This window comes from Chenopodium album, chromosome 22, assembly GCF_948465745.1.
Source record: "Chenopodium album chromosome 22, dcCheAlbu1.1, whole genome shotgun sequence".
Taxonomy (NCBI): Eukaryota; Viridiplantae; Streptophyta; class Magnoliopsida; order Caryophyllales; family Amaranthaceae; genus Chenopodium; species Chenopodium album.
The window spans coordinates 17,328,675-17,349,039 of NC_137855.1; the positions used below are offsets into that span (position 1 = coordinate 17,328,675).

At 40.3% G+C, this 20,365-nt stretch overlaps 1 non-coding gene across 1 annotated transcript; it reads right to left on the reverse strand.

The window, feature by feature from the left end:
• Window positions 1-9,859: 9,859 nt before the first annotated feature.
• LOC145606450 (small nucleolar RNA R71) lies at window positions 9,860-9,965 on the reverse strand. Its single transcript, XR_014105319.1, has one exon. It is a non-coding gene; the product is annotated as a small nucleolar RNA R71 (small nucleolar RNA).
• Window positions 9,966-20,365: the final 10,400 nt, after the last annotated feature.

Consider the following 20,365-nt stretch of genomic DNA (forward strand, 5'->3'; position numbering starts at 1 on the left):
TAACTAACCCATACATTCACATATTTATCAAGTCCGCTAAGAGTGTCTTGAGAAAGATATCAACAACTTTACAATTTTTTACAAATGAGTATAAAACAGGTGAGGTAAATGTTTTATTTTAAATAAAGGAAAAAATAACAAATAAAAGAAATAATTAAGGAGAAACCATTAAAAACCTTCATAAACTTTATAACTATATGCTAAGATAAAAAAAAAATGACAATTTCTAGTTAAAAATTTCTTGCAATCATATAGCTTCATCATCACTTACCTCATTTTGATCAAAAGTTTTTAATCAAACTAGAAACCAGAATATAAATAAACAAAATTTCCAAGTTTACTTATCAGGCATTACATAGTGATATTTAATTTAGGAAAATTCTCAATGGCGACCCTTAATTTATGTAACACTGAAATGGTGACCTTTTTTTTTTTAATTTCACAAAATGACCTCACTTATAAAATTAATCCTACTTATAACATTAATGATGGTTTTAGGGTTAATATGATTAACTATGGTTAACAATCAGAAGTAAAAGACAGTAATACCCCTTTTTAATTTCAACCAACAGCATTCAATTCCCACCCTTCCCTCTTTAATTCCTTTCATCTTCTTCTGTGATCACCATAACCAGTCCCATCCTCAGACATTGAGACACAAAAAACGCAGAAGTGATTAATTCATCCCTAAAATTCGACGGTTGAAGAAATTGTGAGAAATTGAATGAGAGGACTTAGAAAGGCAAAAGGAAAATATTGTGCGTTGCTGTTGGTGGTGAAGTCGCTTGCGAAATCGGTGCTGTGGGTGTGAGGGCTTAGCGAAAGACTCAATTTTTATGCAATTTTGATTCTTTAATACGATCATGTATGGTTATCGAGCTTAATGTCGATTTCCCTTTTTATGTATGCGTATTACGTACTCTGTTATGCAAGCGCTGATTTTTACGATTTTTTTACCTTAGGTATTGCGATTTTTCTTGGTTTATTTATGATTGTGGTTGTTGATGTTGTTGATAATGTGAAATGCATCTGAAATTGATTTTGTTGTTTTTTTTGGGGGATTAACACAGAATGAGTGATGCTGTGGTTTTAAGGTTTCAATATAGGGGGGTTGATGTTGATTTGGTTGTTGAGGACATTGACAAAGTGAACTTAGTTGACTTAGTAATTGAGTTTTGGGATAAGGCTACAGAAAGTGGTAAACCCTCAACCTGAACATCCTACTTTTCAATATGTTTATAAAATGAAGCATGTGGGTTTGAATAATGATAGGGATTTGATGAAAATGTTTAGTAACTTACCAGGAAAAGACTAGATTTATATATGGGTGGGTGATGGTGTACAACCTACTCAGTTATTAAAGACTACTAGAACATTGAGAGACTCTAGGATAGCTAGTGAGGGGAACCAGAATGTGGGAGAGGTGCACAGAGTTGCTGACAATAGTCTTGTTGTTCCTAGAAGAAGTTTGAGAGGGCATGAGGGAAGTGTAAAGCAACCTATAGTTGTTGAACAAACAAATAAGCCTTACAAACTCACACCTAGAAGAGCAAAAACCCACATTCAAGTTGATAAACTAGTGAATGAGGATGATGACCCATATAATCTACATAATGAAGTCACATTTGCTGATATTCTCAGGGAGAGGGAAGAGATTGATGATAGGGAAGAGATTGATGAGGGGGCAGGCAGAGGGAGTGTGTAGACACCCAATTGTGTCTCCCCAAAACCAGACCCAGTGATGAATATCTTTCACGTCGAATGATAATCGAATGAAGTGAAAGTGTGAAAAGTCTAGTGATGCGGTTATTTTTAATAAAATATTTCTTTCTGTTTTCGAAAATATTCCTTTTTCGTATTCTATTTATAAAAACGTCCATCCAGTTTAGTTTGGTCCATGATAAGGGTCCAATAATGGTGTAGTTGGATGGGGCTTGAAGATATATAATAAGCCCAATTCCGTTGAATAATGAGGAAGTTATGGCCAAAATACTAAACTGGGCTCAAATCGGATTTTACCTTCGACCCAATGATCATGAGGAGAGTCCAAATGTTTAATCCTATTCCTAAACTAATTAGGATTAGTTAGAAGCTTCTATAAGATTCTAAAAGATCTTAATTATCCTTTTTGAAAAGATTAAAGAATTTGAAATTGAATAAAACTTTCCTTTTCTAAAACTTTTCTTTTTTAAGACATAATTCTATTCGAATTTAAAGATGTTCAATGACAGTCAGATATTATTTTCGTGCCTCATAATGTTTATCCAAATTTTATATGGTTAGATTGATCTTGAAATTATCTTACAATGATATATTATAATATTAATTCCGAGTTATAACGAAAAAGATATGAAAGAAATACGAAACTCTTTCCAAAACTGATACCGTCCCACTATTTCGGCCATATCTTTTATCTACAAAAGATTTTAATCTGATTCTAATTGGATTGGAAATTAGACTTCAAGTGCTTTCCAACGACATATTATGCGCCTTATTTGGACTTCTGGATCAAAAGATATGATAAAAACAAAATTCGCAAAAACTGCTATCCATCGAGTTTTATTTCGATTGGAATTTGGATTCTTTTCTTAATTCTTCGACTCTCTTTTTTCCTATAAATAGAGGTCACATCTCCCCTTTTTCAAATCATCAACAAGCTTGATCACAATCATCTCTCTTCTCTCTAAGCTAAAGCTTATTCTCTCTATATTTTTTTTTCTAAATAGCCCTTTTCAAAATACATCATACCGCATTCACAAGTTCTAGACACACCTAGCCAAGTTCGAAGTTGCCTTCACCCTAGACATGAAAGGTTGATAATTTCTCAGGGTTTGGACCACAAATCCAATTTCTAAACTCTTTTCAATTCTTTAATTTAATTTGTTGATTTAATATTTTATTGAAGTTTACTAACGCGTGTGTTTTATTATTAGAAAGAGGCATGAGGCATCAAAGTATGTAATCTTATTGCTCTATTCATGTAGAAAACATGCTTAGATTTGATTAATTCCTAGTATCATGTTAGGATGTTTTATTGCTTTCTAGAATCATATTTAGGATGCCTTTTATTCTCCCTAATAGCATGTTAGTATCATGTTAGGTTTAAAGCTTTGATCTTTATTGTTTAGTGACATGCTAGGATTTGTTATTAATCTTGTTAATATCATCCCTAGGGTCTTGCTATCGTTATTAAGCTTTATTCATGAGATTATGATCGTTATTATTATTATGTTGCTCGATGTATATTATTGTTATTGCTTGATCACGCCCTTTTATGCAGGTTTAAAGGGAATTTGTACTTTAAATCATGCCTAATAAGATAATTAATAATTTGGTTTAGGCTAATATGATTTTAATTCAAGTGATCGCCAATAATAATTTTATTTGTGCATTAATATTCAACCAACATAGATTAAACAGGTTTAGAGTTAACCTAATGATTGCATGTTAGTCAGAAAGCGCACATGAATACGAGTAGAATAAAGTAGAGGCCTATTTTATAAGGCGGGTTCTTTCTATTTTAGATTGGATTCGTACCCTTATCCCCGAACACTAGTCTTGGTTCCAGACCTATTGGAGTTGATGATCTCCTGGATCGTTAAGGGGTGTAACCTTCACCCTGTGAACAGTTTACAAGTTCCTAAAACTTGTTGGCGACTCTTTTTTTCTTGTTTTCTTCCCTTTGGACGCCACCGTACTTAAGTGTATGATCGTAGTGGGGGTTCAAGTTTGGGGTAATGATTGAAATATTCCCTACAGTTTTTGGCGACACCACGGGGGTTGATTTCTATTTTAATTCCTAAAATTTATTTTGGCAATGATTTAGAATGAGTGGATGAGACTCGAAAAGTTCTAAGTATTTCATGTGCCCAATTTTGATTAACATTATTGTCATATGCATAAAAAAAGTCCTCACTGGAAACACCATCCGAAATGAGTAAAAAACATAGGATTTTTACATGTAGGAAATTTGAGAAATATCTTTCACAACTAGAATCGAAATAATACTGCGAAAACTGAAAAATTCTAAGAACACATAAAGTTGCTGAGGCATGTAGGAACTAGTGTCTAGAAAATAGAGCCAGCGCCTTGCGATGGCTCTGTCACCTGGCGGCAAGGTCATTTCCTGGCGCCAGTCTCTGTTGTCTGGCGCCAAGTTCTTCCAATACTGAGCCAGAACTCTGTCTTCTTGTTTTGACTAGTTCTAGCACTATTGGCTCGATTCTACTTCCTGATTAAGTTTTTCTCTCTTTTCTGAACCCATATGTGTTCTACATATGGCCATAACCCTCAAGGGGTTCACGCTCCATCTACCCAATAAAACGATCCTGGCAACGACGGGTACATCCGAGTTTGTGAATCCACCAAACCGTGGAAGCAAGTTTAACTTGCGGGGTCCCATCCATACGCGCCAACCCTTCCAAAGGTAAGGCTTCCACGCGATGCATCCGGACTCATAACCATGGACCCTCTTTGACAAACCTATATCTTTGAACTTTAGAGAACTAGAGCCATGGTTAGGTTGCAAACTCATTGCATCATATTGTGACTACTTGACTACTTGCGCATTATTTACTTGTGCATACTTATTATGTGAGTAAGCTAACCGTTTGGTTTGACTTATGGTTATAAATATGCTTAAATAAACTAACCAATGACTAAAGGACTTTGATTAATTAATTGATTAATTGATTTGAACTTAAATATGTCTAAAATCGAGTCATTGTTCCCTTGAGTCAACCCGGATTTTTATTCTCGTATACTGCACAAGCGTCAACTTGTTTTGGTCATAGCCGGAGTTCTAGGAAGAACTACGAGTCGTACAACCTACGGATCTGTAGCCTCAAGTTTTATCTTTCATTAGACGTTGGTTTTGTCTTAATCAGAGTCACAAATCAAAAGTTATGACTAAAATACTACAATTTGTCCAGTTTAGTGCACATACGTGAGGTCTTAACTTAGTCTTTGCTTGAGTCAAGTCACATAGTCTAGCAACATGGTCATGACACAAGTCTTAACATGTCACCTACACTCACTAGTCTTAGCACACATTTTGTATATGTCACCATGACCCTGTCTTAGGTTCATGCATGAGTCGTTTTTCCGTCATTTAAGTTGAGGGTCCATTCCATTTCTATTCTCTTCCATGTTCTCTTCCCATCTATTGCATGTTCAATAGAGCTTGAGTCAAAATAATAAAAAACTCATCCCTAATTTCCTTTTCCACAGTACTTAGTCAAGGAGAGAAGAGCATTTAACCAAGATAACATTTTTGATTAAACAACTGTAATAATGGCAAGTCAAGAAGAAGTCAACGACCTTAAGAAGGAAGTAGCTAACATGACTGAGATGATGAAAGCTTTGGCCCTTCAAATTAATAACCCTGTAAGGCAGCAACAAATGGAGCTCATCCAAGAAAGCTTGAGCAAGCTCTCTAGTGATTATAGGTTCCAAGGCATTAGCTCACAAGGGGTCTTAGTGGACAAGGAGCTTCTTCCGCAGAAGTTCAACGCCAATGACATCTCTAAATTTGAGCCAACTGACAATCCTTACTTTCATTTAAGAGCCTTTGAAACTATAATGAACATTAAAGGGATTGATAAGAACATTTTTCATTCTTTGTTCACGTTATCTCTTGACACTAGTAGAAAAAACGAATTAGGCACCGGTTCAAACCCCCCATAACCCACCGGTTTTGAACCGGTGCCTAATTGGGGGGTGGCAATACTCCACTAAAACGCCACCGGTTCAAAACCGGTGGCAAAAACGAGTATTGCCACCGGTTAGCCACCGGTTAACCGGTGGCAAAGATGCTAACCGCCTTTTTTTTTATATTTAAAATTAATGCCACCGGTTAACCGGTGGCAATACCATGTATATAATTTTTTTTTTATTTTTTTTTTATTTTTTTTGTCATTTTCACTTTAAATATATATATATTTTTTTTTGACAAACACTTTAAATATAATCGAAAGCATTTAACTAAAAAAAAATTTCAACATCAAAATATAAATCAAACTATTTCAATCATTATAATCGATTACTTACAACATTTAATCAAAAAAAAAAATTACAATACAAATCATTATAATCGAACAATTACAACGGTATAATAAAAAAAAAATTACAATATAAATCAGAAAAATAAAAAATTACAACATCAAAATGAAAAAACCTCATACAACATCTTATTCTTCGATTTATATTCTTTCATCTTGATTCTTCGATTTATTAAGATCTAAATCAATAAACCTGCATCAATTAAAACAATAAAATTAATAAAACTCACGAAACAGAAATCCCCGAAAACCCAGAAAACCCAAAATAAATATCAGGAAACCCAAAAAACCCAGAAAACCCGAAAAAAATCAAATTAAAAACAACCCAGAAATTAAAAAAAACCCAGAAAAATCATTTAATTAAAAACAACATTAAACCTAGAAAACTTGAGAAAAATCGAATTAAAATCCCAAATCGATTATAATCGCATAATTAAACCCCAAAAAACGCATGCAATTTCACCAGAACACTCATGCAATTTCGAATTAAACATAAACTCATAAACCCTCAAATAATAAAATTAAACCCAGAAACATAGACCCATAAACACTCATCAATTAAACCCATAAACCCAGAAAATTCCAAAATCAATTAAACATAGCAATTACAAAATCAATTAAACCCAGAAACCCTAACCTCACATAAAAAAACCCAGAAACTGCGAAAAGGGCGGAAATTGCTATTGATGATGTAGATCTGTCGGTGTTGCTGGTGTGGTGGTGGCGTGGTGGTGATTTCGTGGGTAATGGGCTTTTTCCGGGTGGAGTTAGGTGGTTTAGGTGAATTCGATGGTGGCTGGGTAGCGGCGATTTTAGGGAGGACGAAGGAGGAGAACGGAGGAGAGAGGACGAAGGAGAGAGAAGGAGAGATGAGAAAGAGATGAGAACTTAGAGAATGAAGAGGACGAAGGAGGAGAGAGAAAGAGCACGGAGGAGAGAGAAGGAGAGATGAGAAATCAAAGGAAAATAGGGTTAAGGGGTTGGGTTATATAAGGGGTTTTTTTGGAAATAGGGTTAAGGGGTTGGGTTATAAAAGTGGGTTTTGTTTTAATTATTGCCACGGGTTCAAACCGGTGGCATTAATCTTTTTCCCACCGGTTCAAACTGAACCGGTGGCAAAAAGCTCCCCTAAAAAACCCGCCTATTTTTCCCTATATTTTCCCCACCGGTTTTTAAAAACCGGTGGCCTTAGGGCGGTGCCAATCTTCTTTTTTCACCTAGTGTGAAACCGTTTGTCAACATTAGTTCTTTATTTTCCCTTGATAAATAAAAGACCTCTACTTTGGAGGGAATAAAAAACGCTTTCATTGATAGATATAAGTGTAATATTCAAATCGAAACCAACCATAGACAACTTGAGATACTAAAGCAAAAAGAAAACGAAGGGTTCACTTCTTTCTTCAACAAGTGGAAGGAAACTTCAGCCAATATGATAGAAGTTGTAGACACCCATTTGTGTCTGATGAGTGGCATTTATGCCACGGTTTAGTGCTCCTTTTTCGGGGTTTTTCCTCCCACTTGTAGCTTGTTTGCCCCTTTTTCCTCCCCTCGTTGTTTTCCTTTTCTTTGTTTGCTTTTCTCGTGTTTTCTTTCTTTCGTTCCCTTTTCTTGTCTCTTCTAGCTTTTTATTGTGTTTTGTAGGACTTTGGCCCTTCCGGATGAACCATTGAAGGCTTGGCTAGACTTGGATGGAGGATGATGTTGATCAAAGATGGAAGATAGGCAGAGCAGGGGAGCCGCGGGCGCGGAGCCTGGTGCCGCGGGCGCGGGGACCTGAGCAGGGCAACTTCACAATCTTTCAGTAGATGCCGCGCCGCGCCTCAGGAGAGGGCTCTCCTCCCTAAGCCGCAGGCGCGACACCAGAAGCCGCGGGCGCGGCTATTCGAGCTGACTTGACACCTGTTGCTGTGCCGCGACCTCTCCTTGGAAGGAGATGCCATCTCCTTGGAGCCGCGGGCGCGGGTTCCCATGCCGCGGGCGCGGCTGTCTGGGTTTAACACCCCCGTAACCCACGATGTAGAGGGCGCGGCTGCAAGCTAGAGGGCTCTCCAAGGCTTAATATTTCCGTCTTTTATGCTTCATATATATAGCCTCCTATTCAACTTTGTATTATCATCTATCATTACTTAGAAACATTTTAGCCCTAATCTAGTGAGAGAAACTTCATTAGTAGAGAGAGAAAGTGTGGATTTCCATTGATGAACTTGGATATTGAAGAAGGAGCTTGATTGAATCTTTGTAAATCTTCATCTTCAATTAATGAGCAATCTCTTACTCTCTTTCTTTACTTTTGTATTTAGTTTTATTTGCTTATTTTGATTTTTCCTTCATTGCTTATTGATCATGTTGATGCTTATTGATTTGATGATTGATATTGTTTTCAATATGATTTGTGAGTAGTCACCTAGCCAAGGGTGTGGGGATGGTGTAGTTGTTGATTGATTCATGCTTATGATGTTGGGGTTTTGTTAATGGTGATTAAAGTCTTTGTATGTTTGATATTCTTTAATCTTCTTGCAAGTGCACTTTGTTAGTTGATTAAAGGTGAATCTTTGCTAACAAGAAACGGAAGTTGACTTAGTTAAGGTTCATTGTTATCGATAGTTCTTTGATTGCACCTTCTAATATATGGTTCTAGTGTGGAAACATGGAGGCTATGTTAGGAGAAATTGATTAACCCCGGAAGGCGGTTAGATTGAGCTTTAATTCGATATTCTTGCATGCTTAGTTTACCATTGCTTTGCTTCCGTGTTATTGCATGATCAATTGGAAACTACATCTACCTACTTCCCTTGGTGCTTAGTTATATTGATTTTTAATCATTCTTAATCTCTAGTTTAATTTCTTAGCTTTTCACACTTCTCGTTCCGAGGTAGCTTAAGTATTAAGTAGTGAATGTGGTGTTTATGCATGTCTCCTTGTGGTTCGACCCCTATGCTTGCCTTATACTTGTATTAGGTTTGTTTAGGTGTATAAATTATATTTGATCTAGGGATAGACAATTGACGACACGTTTATTCCTTTGTCAAATTGGCGCCGTTGCCGGGGAGACGGCTTCCATTGTTTTTTTATTACTTTATTTGAGACTATCTCATTTCTTGTTTGTTAGTATTTGTTACTACTTGTTACTTGTCAGTGCTTACGTTCTCCTTAGCTTTGTTGTATGAACAGAGGACGAACTCGCTCAAGGTCTTTGATTCCCATTGATCCGGAGCTAGAAAGATCTTTGTCCTTACTTCGAAGAGAAGCGAGAGCGAGGATTAGAAATTCTCACATCCCAACGAAAGAAGGAGTAGGAGAATTGGAAGATACTCCACCATCTTCACCCTCAAGTGAAGACTTAGATAGCCCTAATTCGCCATCAAGTCCGGAAATCAACCCCTTTTCAATCTTTAAGTCCGAAAGTGAAGAAGGTTCTAAAATGGGAGAGAATACACCTTTGAGTCGTCTTGGGGCTCCCGAAGCCTTTAGAGCCCAAAGTGGGATCCTAACCCCTACCACTCAAGCCAACAATTTTGAAATCAAGCCCAATTTGATTGCTTTAATAGAGAGGAAACAATTCTCGGGTGGAAAATTTGAGAGCCCTCATGAGCATTTGAAAGAATTTGAGAAGTATTGTGACACGATCAAAGCCAACAGAGTGACTCAAGAGTATATCCGCCTCAAGATGTTTCCATTTTCTTTAATTGGGAGAGGTCTAGAATGGCTAGAGAAGGAGGTGCCCCCTAATTCTCTCACAACTTGGGACCAAGTGACTACGGCTTTCTTGAGGAGATTTTATAACCATAGGAAGACCGCCGAGGCTCGATCTTTAATTCAAGGTTTTCGCCAAAAGAGTGGTGAGACTCTAAGTGCGGCATGGGACCGGTACAAAGAGCTTCAACGTCAATGACCACATCATGGGATACCCAAGTATCAACTCATCCACACTTTCTACGGAGGTCTCTCACCTCAAGGGAGAACAAGCCTAGATGCCGCCGCCGGCGGTCCAATCATGAACAAGGGAGAGGATGAAGTGGAATGCATCATAGAGGAGGCCGCAAAGCATTATGATGATTGGTACGAAGGAGAAAGGGAGGCCACTTCTAGCAAAGGTGTCTATGCATTGGAGCAAGCCAACGCAATCAACAACCTTTCTTCCCAAATCTCCAAGATGGCCAAGCAAATGGACAAAATGATGAAAGAAAGGTCCAACCCTCATGGTAATACCTCCCCCTCAACCAAGGGAGGCAATGGTATGGCCACTTCTTCCCCCTCTTCTTATAATAAAATGCCTCAAGGATACATGTTTTGCTCAAATTGTGAAACCTATGATCATGATACCTCCCATTGTGTGTATGCTTGTGAAGTTCAACCCCCTCCCTATGAACATGATGATAATGTAGAAGATGGCAATGCTATGAATTTTGCTCCTAGAATGGAAAATGTGGGGAACTTGAGGCCAAACTCCAATCAAATGGGGAATTGGAATCAAGGTGGAAACCGTGGTTGGAACCAAAGTGGTGGTGGTTATGGTAACCAATACCATGGTGGGGGAGGCCCTTCCAATTTCAATGGAAGAGGCTACTCTAACCAAAGGGGGTATGGCTACCAAAACCAACAACCCAACTCCCGATACCATGACCATCAAAATCAAAATTTTGGTGATCAAGGTAACATGGGAAACAATCGACAAAGCAATGTTCCCAACCAAGGCACCGGAGGCAATAGGGGCCAAAATGTTTCTAAATATGCCCAAACCAATAGGCCTCCGGGTTTCCATCAAGCCCAACTTCCTCCACCTCAACAACCTCTTCAAATTGAGGCCCCTCCTAATGATCCCGTGATGGCTAAGCTAGATGCCATCATGAAAATGCATGAGGAGGAAAAGAAGAGAAATGAGGAGGATAAAAAGCGAGCCAATGCTCATATGAAAATGCTTGAAACCCAAATTGCCCAACTTGCTTCCAATTCCTCTTCTTCTTCTTCTTCCTCTATCCCTAGTCAAGGAGTCAACCCAAAACCTTTGTATGCCGTAACAACAAGGAGTGGAAAGGTAGTAGGGAGTGACCCCTTAGTTGAGGAGGAACCTCGAAATGAAGTAGAGTTAGAGAGGGGGGATGAGAGAACCAAGGAACCTTCTAATGTTGAGAGGGAGAAGGATGTTGAGGTGCAAAAGGAAAAAGAGACCACCCCCTTGCCCCTAAATCTCCAACCTAGAGAGGAGAGGTTACCTTTTCCCCAACGATTTGTGAGAGCTAAGCTTGATGCTCAATTTGGGAAGTTTTTGGATGTGATCAAGAATTTGCATGTTTCCCTTCCTTTTGTAGATGCTATGAAACAAATGCCCCATTACTCTAAGTTTTTGAAAGATCTATTAAGTGGGAGAAGGGAGTGTGAAACGGTGAGCTTGACCGCCAATTGTAGTGCAATCCTTTCCACAAACTTCCCGCCAAGTTGAAGGATCCGGGTAGTTTTTCTATCCCTTGTTCTATTAATGGCATTGAGTTTGACAAAGCTTTGTGTGATTTAGGAGCAAGTGTGAGCCTCATGCCCTACTCCGTCTACCAAAAGCTTAGTGTAGGAACCCTTTCCCCCACTAACATTACTCTCCAACTAGCGGATCAGTCCATTAAATTTCCCATGGGTAAGGTTGAGGACATTCCCCTTAGGGTAGGAAAGTTCACATTCCCCGTGGATTTTTATGTGCTAGAGATGGATGAGGATGAAAGGATTCCTATTATCTTGGGTAGGCCGTTTTTAGCCACCTCTAGGGCCATCATTGATGTAAAGGAGGGCAAAATATCTTTGAAAATTGACAATGATTCAATTGAGTTTGATTTGAATAATGTCATGCAACAACCTTCCTCAAGTGGTGAATGCTTTAGAGTAGATGTTCTAGATACCATGCTTAGTGAATTTTCTCGTTCCCATTTGCATGCTTCTAATGATCCCCTAGAAAGTGTATTGTTGAATGATTCTAAGCTAGGTGCTCACAAGGACGACATTCAATTCTATGAGGATTTGCTAGAGGAAAGCAAGAGTGAGTGCATGGATGAGAGCATGGAGGAGGAGGCTTTTCACACCCATGACCTCTTTCAAGTTGAGGAAAGAGAGGAGAGCACCAATGGTAAGGGAGCACCAAAGGTAGACTTGAAACCTCTACCTTTGGGCTTGAGGTATGAATTTCTTGGTTCTAATGAGTCTTTCCCCGTAATTGTTAATTCCAACCTAACGGAGGAGCAAACCTCCCTCTTGATCAATGTTTTGAAAAAACACAAGAAAGCTTTAGGCTATACCATTGATGACATCAAAGGTATAAGTCCTTCTTTATGCATGCACAAAATTGATCTAGAGGGAGATGCCAAACCCGTTAGGCAAAGGCAAAGGAAGCTTAACCCTTCCATGCAAGAGGTTGTGCGGAAGGAAGTGGCTAAGCTTCTTGATGCGGGAATTATATACCCAATTGCTCATAGTGATTGGGTATCTCCCGTGCAAGTTGTGCCTAAGAAAGGGGGAATGACGGTAGTGAAAAATGATCATGATCAACTAGTCCCCACTAGGCTTGTAACCGGTTGGCGCATGTGCATTGACTATCGCCAACTCAACACAAGTACATGCAAAGATCATTTTCCATTACCGTTCATTGATCAAATGTTGGAGAGGCTTACAAAGCATTCCTTCTATTGTTTTCTTGATGGTTATTCGGGATTTTTCCAAATCCCGATTGACCCCAAGGATCAAGAGAAGACGACTTTCACTTGTCCCTACGGTACTTATGCGTATCGTAGGATGCCTTTTGGGCTTTGTAATGCTCCCGCAACATTCCAACGTTGTATGATGTCCATTTTCAGTGATATGATTGAGGATGAGATAAAAGTCTTTATGGATGACTTCTCCGTTGGAGGAGCCACCTATGAAGATTGTCTATCTAATTTATCTCGTTGCTTAGAAAGATGTGAGAGGGCTAACCTCGTGTTAAATTGGGAAAAGTGCCATTTTATGGTAGAAAGTGGGATTGTTCTTGGGCACAAAATTTCCCATGCCGGCATTGAGGTTGATAGAGCCAAGGTAGAGGTCATTGAGAAACTTCCTCCCCCCACCAACGTGAGGGAAGTGAGGTCTTTTCTTGGCCATGCCGGGTTCTATCGGCGTTTTATAAAAGACTTTTCTTTGATTGCAAAGCCTCTCACATCCCTATTGCAACAAGATAAAGAGTTTATATTTGATGATGCTTGTCAAGAATCTTTTTGTAGGTTGAAAAAGGCCCTTTGCACCGCCCCTATTGTCCAAGGTCCGGATTGGTCTCTTCCATTTGAACTCATGTGCGATGCAAGCGACGAGGCTATTGGTTCGGTTCTTGGGCAACGAAAGGATGGGAAGCTTCATGTCATACATTATTTGTCCAAAACTCTCAATGACGCCCAACGAAACTACACAACCACCGAGAAGGAATTCTTAGCGGTTATTCACTCATTTGAGAAGTTTAGAACCTACCTCATTGGTTCTAGGACAATTGTGTACACCGACCATTCGGCTCTCAAATATTTGATAGGGAAGAAGGAAGCTAAACCAAGGTTGTTGAGATGGGTTTTAGTTCTCCAAGACTTTGATTATGAAATGAGAGACAAAAAGGGAGCCGAGAATGTGGTAGCGGATCACCTTTCAAGGTTGGGCGGTGCAAGATTCAAGGATGATGGTTTGCCAATAGAGGATGCTTTAAGGGATGATGTGCTATATGTTCTTGAGGTGAAGTCGGCTCCATGGTATGCGGATATTGTGAACTACTTGGCTTGTGGTGCCATACCTCCGGATTTCACTTCACAACAACGTCGAAAGCTCAAGCACGAGGCAAAGAGATATATTTGGGATGAACCGATTTTGTTGAAGAGAGGGGTTGATGGGTTGTTGAGGAGATGCGTCCCCGACGATGAGTTTCAAAGTGTTCTCCATATGTGCCACTCTTCTCCTTGTGGTGGGCATATGAGTGCTCAGAAAACCGCCTCAAAAGTTCTCCAATCAATGCTCTTTTGGCCTTCCTTATTCAAGGACTCTTGGATATTTGTCAAGACCTGCGATAGATGTCAAAGGGTGGGGAACATTTCGAGAAGGGATGAAATTCCACAAAACCCCATCCTTGAGCTTGAAGTTTTCGATGTGTGGGCGATAGATTTCATGGGCCCTTTTATCTCCTCAAATGGGAACAAATATATTTTGGTTGCCGTTGACTACGTGTCCAAATGGGCGGAGGCCGTAGCTTCTCCAACAAATGACTCAAAAGTGGTGGTTAACCTTTTCAAGAAAGTGATCTTCCCAAGATTCGGTGTTCCGAGGGCGATTATTAGTGATGGGGGGTCACATTTCAAACACCACACCTTCGTGCGACTACTTGAGAAATATGGGGTATCTCACAAGCGGGGGCTTGCTTATCACCCCCAAACAAGTGGTCAAGCGGAGGTCACAAATAGAGAGCTCAAAGTGATCTTGGAGAAGACAGTTGCCAGAACGAGGAAGGATTGGTCCTCTAAGCTCATTGATTCTCTATGGGCTTATAGTACCGCTTTCAAGACGCCAATTGGGACCACCCCTTACAAGCTTGTTTATGGGAAGAATTGTCATTTGCCCATGGAGATGGAGCATCGTGCTCATTGGGCGATCAAGCAAATCAACTTGGATCTCCATAGTGCGGGGGAGCAAAGACTTTTAGAGTTGCATGAGTTAGAGGAGTTGAGGTTTAGTGCCTATGAGAATGCAAGTATGTATAAGGCAAGATCAAAAGCGTGGCATGACGCTCAAATCATCAAGAAAGATTTTGTCAAAGGGCAAAAGGTGCTCCTCTTTAATTCGAGGTTGAAGCTCTTCCCGAGCAAGCTCCGATCAAGATGGAGTGGGCCATACACTGTTACGGAGGTGTTTCCGTATGGTGCTTATGAAATTTTCCAAGATGGCCACTCCCCTTTCAAAGTCAACGGCCACCGCCTCAAGCCTTATCTTGAAGGATTCCCAAGTGATGAACCAATTTCGGTTACTCTAATTGATGTGCATCATCAATTCCGCCCTCCTTAATCATCTCGAAGAACGTCGAGCTAACGACGCTAACCAAAAGCGCTTCCGGGAGGCAACCCGAGTTTCTAACCCTCTTCTACTTTCTTCTCTTCATGATTGCTTTCATTTTTCTATTTACAACTTTGGATTAGTATGATTTGTGAGTTTTGGTTGTATTTGTGCTTTGATAACCGGTGCATTTAGCATGGTAACATGGAGTTTAATTTTCAATTTGTTTTGGTTTTCTTTTGCTACTTGTAGGTACTTGCCTCATGGTACATGTATGGTTGGGTTTTGGGGACTCTATGGTGATGATTTTCGAGCTAAGTTTGGGTTAAGAGAAAAAGGAGGAAGTGTTGAACAATTGAAGAAGCCGCGGGCGCGGCTATTATAGGAGAGGGCGCGGGACTAGGAGCTCAGAAATTTCAGAACTTTCAGTAGAAGGCTAGCCGCGCCCCAGGAGAGGGCTCTCCTCCCCTACCCGCGGGCGCGGCACCAGAAGCCGCGGGCGCGGCTGCTAGAAGTCTCGCGGGCGCGGCCCCGCTGGTTCTACAGCACCCACGAATACAAACAGCAGCAGCCCGACTTCCTTCTCCCATTTTTTTCGACATCTTCATCTCATTTCTCACTCTCTCTCTAAAACCCCCCAAAACCCCAACCCTAACTACTTCAAATCCATCAATTTCACTCCTAAAACTCACAAATTTCTTCCTTAAATCATCAAATTCATGTTCCATTTCCACTTTCCATCATCAAAAATCCAAAAAAAATTGATTTTTCCACCATTGTTACTCCTTGAAGAATTTTGGGTGGTCTTATTCTTGGAAGCTAGTTGGAGGAGATTCTTGGCTTCATTGTTGGTATAATTCTCTCCTTTCTAGTTTTTATTGAACTATTATACAATTTTGGATGAATTTCATGATAAATTTTTTAGTTTTTGATTTAGAAATTATTATGTATGGTTTGGTGATTTTTGTTGTTGGTATGGTTCTAACTTTTGATTGATTGGTTTTGTGAGTTGTTTGTTGGAATTATTTGTTGTGTTCTTGGTTAATTTGCATGGTCTTGTGAAGTATTTTGTTTGTGGTGGTTGCTTGGTGTATTTGTGGTGGTTGTGTGGTGTTTCTCGTGGTTGTTGGTTCATTTGGAGTGAGACTTTGGTGTAGTTCTCCTTGAGAAGGAAGAGAAAAAGAAAGAAAAAAAAACAAGGGAGAAAATGGAGGTTGGTAGTAGTTCAAAGAAGAGGAAAAGTGGAAAGGAACCTAGAGGATCATCCTCTCAAGCACAACAAAATGTGGAACCCCCACCACCTTTGCCTCCCCTAAAATTCTCCAACCGACAATACCGAGCTAACTATGATGTCCTCCAATCCCGAAAACTCCTTCCCACCAAACACTACGACCAAACAATAACCACCAAGCTTAGTGTTGACGAACAATGTTGGTTCCTCTTCAACAACCTAGGGCTAACCGACTTTGTCACCAAGACATACAACACCTACCGAGAACCTACCCTTGAGTATCTTGCCTCCTTTGAGAAACACACCTCGGGGAACAACATCTCCGTCTCCTTCCAACTCTTCAACAAAAAGGAGACAATGTCCCTCCACAAGTTCAATGAATACCTCGACCTCAACCCCAATGCCGACATCCTCCTACCCGAATATGCCCAAATCCCGGACTACAACCCCCGCCGATGGTGGAAACATATCTCCCGGCACAACAACTTTGATGCCAAGTATTCCTTGGCAAGTGAAATCATGCATCCGGCCTTGAGATTGCTACACCGCATACTTGGGTATATGGTTTTCAACAAGCAAGACTTGGGGAAGATTACTTTGGAGGAGATTAGAATTCTTTGGCTAGCAACTATGCCGGATTTGGGGCATAGAGTCAACTTGGGGTTCATCTTCACTCAATGTATTGAAGCCATTGTCTTGAGTGTTAAGAGTGGAGAGATTCATTGTGGAGCTATGGTGACTAGGTTGGCCATAAAGTGTGGCCATGAGGAAAAGTTGAGGTCAGCACCATAGTGGGAAAAGGGGATGGAAGTGATATCTTGCTTGATGAGAAGCAATTGAAGACAATGCAATTCATCCGGGGCATCAAAGGAGTTGAGGGAGTGTGGAGCCTCCTTGTCTCTCGCCAACATCATTGCTTCCTACCGAGACTGGAGTACACCTCTCATACAAGAGAGGGAGCACAACACCCTTGGTGGGTGAGGAAGGATTCGGGGGTGCTCCCTAACAATGTGAATGTTGATTTAGAAGAGGTGTTTGAGGAGGATGATGTGATTGGGATGGAAGGAGAAGAAGAGGATGAAGTAGCGGAGCAACAACAACAGCATTTCCAACAACAACAACAACAACAAGGAAGAAGAAGAAGGCAACAACAACAACAACAACAACCCGATTTCCAACAAGATATGGCGGCTATGTGAGCGCAAATGGAAAGCATGCAACTTTGCATGCAAGGTATGTATGCCTCTTACCAAAACAATTCTTTTCAAACTAACGCCTTATATGACTTGAGTGTGCGTAGGGGGGAGGTCGACCCTCCTGTTAACTATCCATACACACCGCCCCAACAAGGGCCCGTGGCGTCATGGAACGGTGACAACCTCCCTACGTACCCTTTCTGGCAGGGTGTTGAGAACCCCGATGTGCCTAGGCGTAACTTCCCTGACGAGTCCGGTCACTATGATTACCGTGTCTCGGGTGGGAGTGATTATAGAGGTGACCCCGCTTACCACTATGTTCACCCCGAGCACCCCGCACCATTGGTGCAACCCGAGCCCTTCGATCAGTTGACCCAGCCCCAACTTGACCTTTTCCGTGGTCACTATGGGTTTCCCCCGGTTATACCGGTGGTTGGGACCCTCATGGGCCCCCATCCTCCCCACCTAGGGATGATGGTGCCGGCCCTAGTGGCCACTAGTCCCCCCTTGTTTGCATGTTTCCCCACCCCTTTTGGTCCCCCCCTTATTCTTTTCATTTGCATGTGAAGCATTGAGGTCGATGCTCTTATTTAGTGTGGGGGGGAGTATTTGAATCAAAAGGGAGTATTTTCGAGTCAGTGTGGGGGAAGGCATTAAGGACTCGTGGGAAGGTTTGAAAAGCTTTTGTTGGGAAGTCTTGTTTTTAAGCATCGGGTTATAGCTGGTATTGTGTGGTATTTCCTTTGATGATGATGAGTTAATGATGATGATGCTTTTGATTATGATTTCGATAGTTAGTTCGTCCATGGGCCAAGTTTTTAGTGTTCTTTTGTTTTTCTTCCCCGTTCTACTAACTCTTTTTCTTTGTTTAGTGTTCGCTTTTGTTTTCTTTTCACTCTCTTTTGTAGCCTTCAAGAACGATGGAAGCAACTCTTGGAGCTTTGGTAAATGGTTTGGTTGCTCTATTTTTCTTTAAGAGACGTTTGGGTGAGATCTTTCCTTTCCCCTTTCTCCTTTTTCTTTGTGTGCTTAGTTTAGGTTTAGTCTAGGAAGAGTTGAATGGTTCGAGGTTGTTTGATTTGGTTCTAAGGAACCTGGGATCGTTGATGTTGTATTCGACGATCATTGTATGTCGATTAGGATTTATGTGATTCGCATGCCTCTTTTACGAACCCTTTTGATCTCTTCCTTTGTCTTTGTGTGTTGTGTTTCCCTTTCTTTTGTGTGACATTCATGATCATGACAAGTGAAATTTTTTTTCCGGTGAGAATTTGCTCGTTCATTTGGAAATGTGGACCTATATGCTTTTGTTATGACATATTTTTGAATGCTTACCTTCCTAGTTGAAGAGGGTCTTCACGGTTTGAGAGTGCTTAGGGTTGAACTAGACACATTTTAAGTTAAGGTAGCCCGGTTTAGAACTCTTGAGGACGTTTGAACCCCTAGTTCACGGGAAAGTGGTAAGATGGTGTTGCTCTCCGTAGTGAATAGGATTCCCTTGGTTGGTAATTGCTTACTTTCATATCCCATGTGAGCGTTTATTGTTCAAGCCTCCATCACTTTTGTTGAGCGGCATTTTGGATCCTTAACTATGCGTGTCTTAATCCTTATGTTGGTATCTAGCTCCCAAGACCGTGATCATATAACTCTAGAGGAGGAAGAGGGCATCTCTTCTCATTTTTCTTTGTTTTCCTTGTGTTTTGTTACAAATTTGGTTTTTTATTTTACATGTACCTTCTTGCTAACCATGTTGAGCCTTATTTCCCCTTTCTTGGTTAAACCACGTTACAAACCTAGCGGCCTATGTTCTACCAACCCTTGTAGTTAGTGAAGCATTGGCTTGTGAGGTTCGAGTTTGAGAGTCTTGATTTTAAGCAAGGAAGTTGTGCAATTTGGTTCGAATGAGGTCTTGAAAGTTTATTCATGAAAAAGTGTGCAAAAGGTTTGGCAAGGAAGTTGTAATCTATGAAAACCAAGCATCATTCAAAAAAAAAAAAAAAAAAAAAAAAAAGAAAAAAAAAAGAAGAAAAAAAAAATATAATAATAATGAGGAAAGAAAGAAAAGAAATTGAGAAGGAAAAATTGAGTTGAATGAAAATCTTGCAAAAAAAAAAAAGAGAGAGTAGTATTGTCATGTAGCTTGTATTGAAGGTTGTGATTTGAAGCTTAGGTTAGATTCCTATGTTGTTATTGAGAGATGGCCACTCTTATGCTTCACTTAGGAGTTTCCACCAAAGTTTTCAAATTAATTCCCTACCTTAACCCTTAGCCATGACATTACAACCCTAACTAAGACCCTTGGACTTTAGAGGGGCGTGGTCAAGGAAACGGTGGAGGGAGATGGATTTCAACCCTATGGAGAGAGTACGCATGGTTGAGATGTCGGGATAACCTCATTGTTCCACATAGAATTATTTTTCCGGTTCCCTCGAGGAATCATGAGGAGCCAACTAGGGGATGAATTGAAGCTAGCGGAGAGAACGTGGACCGTCTTGGATGGGGCTAGGGCGGAGGATGAAATCATTAGTTCTCTATGCTTAGCTTAGGTTTGTCTTTTTCAACCTTGAGCATCTTATAGCGTGCTTTCCCTCTTGAATTTAGAAAGGTAAGTATTCTTTGATTGGTGTCCCTATACTTGAGTCCAAACCGAGCATTTCTCACCATGGTACTTGACCGATTTTCTCAAACCTTGTTATGTCATGATTGTTGTGTTGTGTTTTCTTGTGCTTAGGCTTCTTTTGCTTGAGGACAAGCAAGAGGCAAGTGTGGGGGAATTTGATGAGTGGCATTTATGCCACGGTTTAGTGCTCCTTTTTCGGGGTTTTTCCTCCCACTTGTAGCTTGTT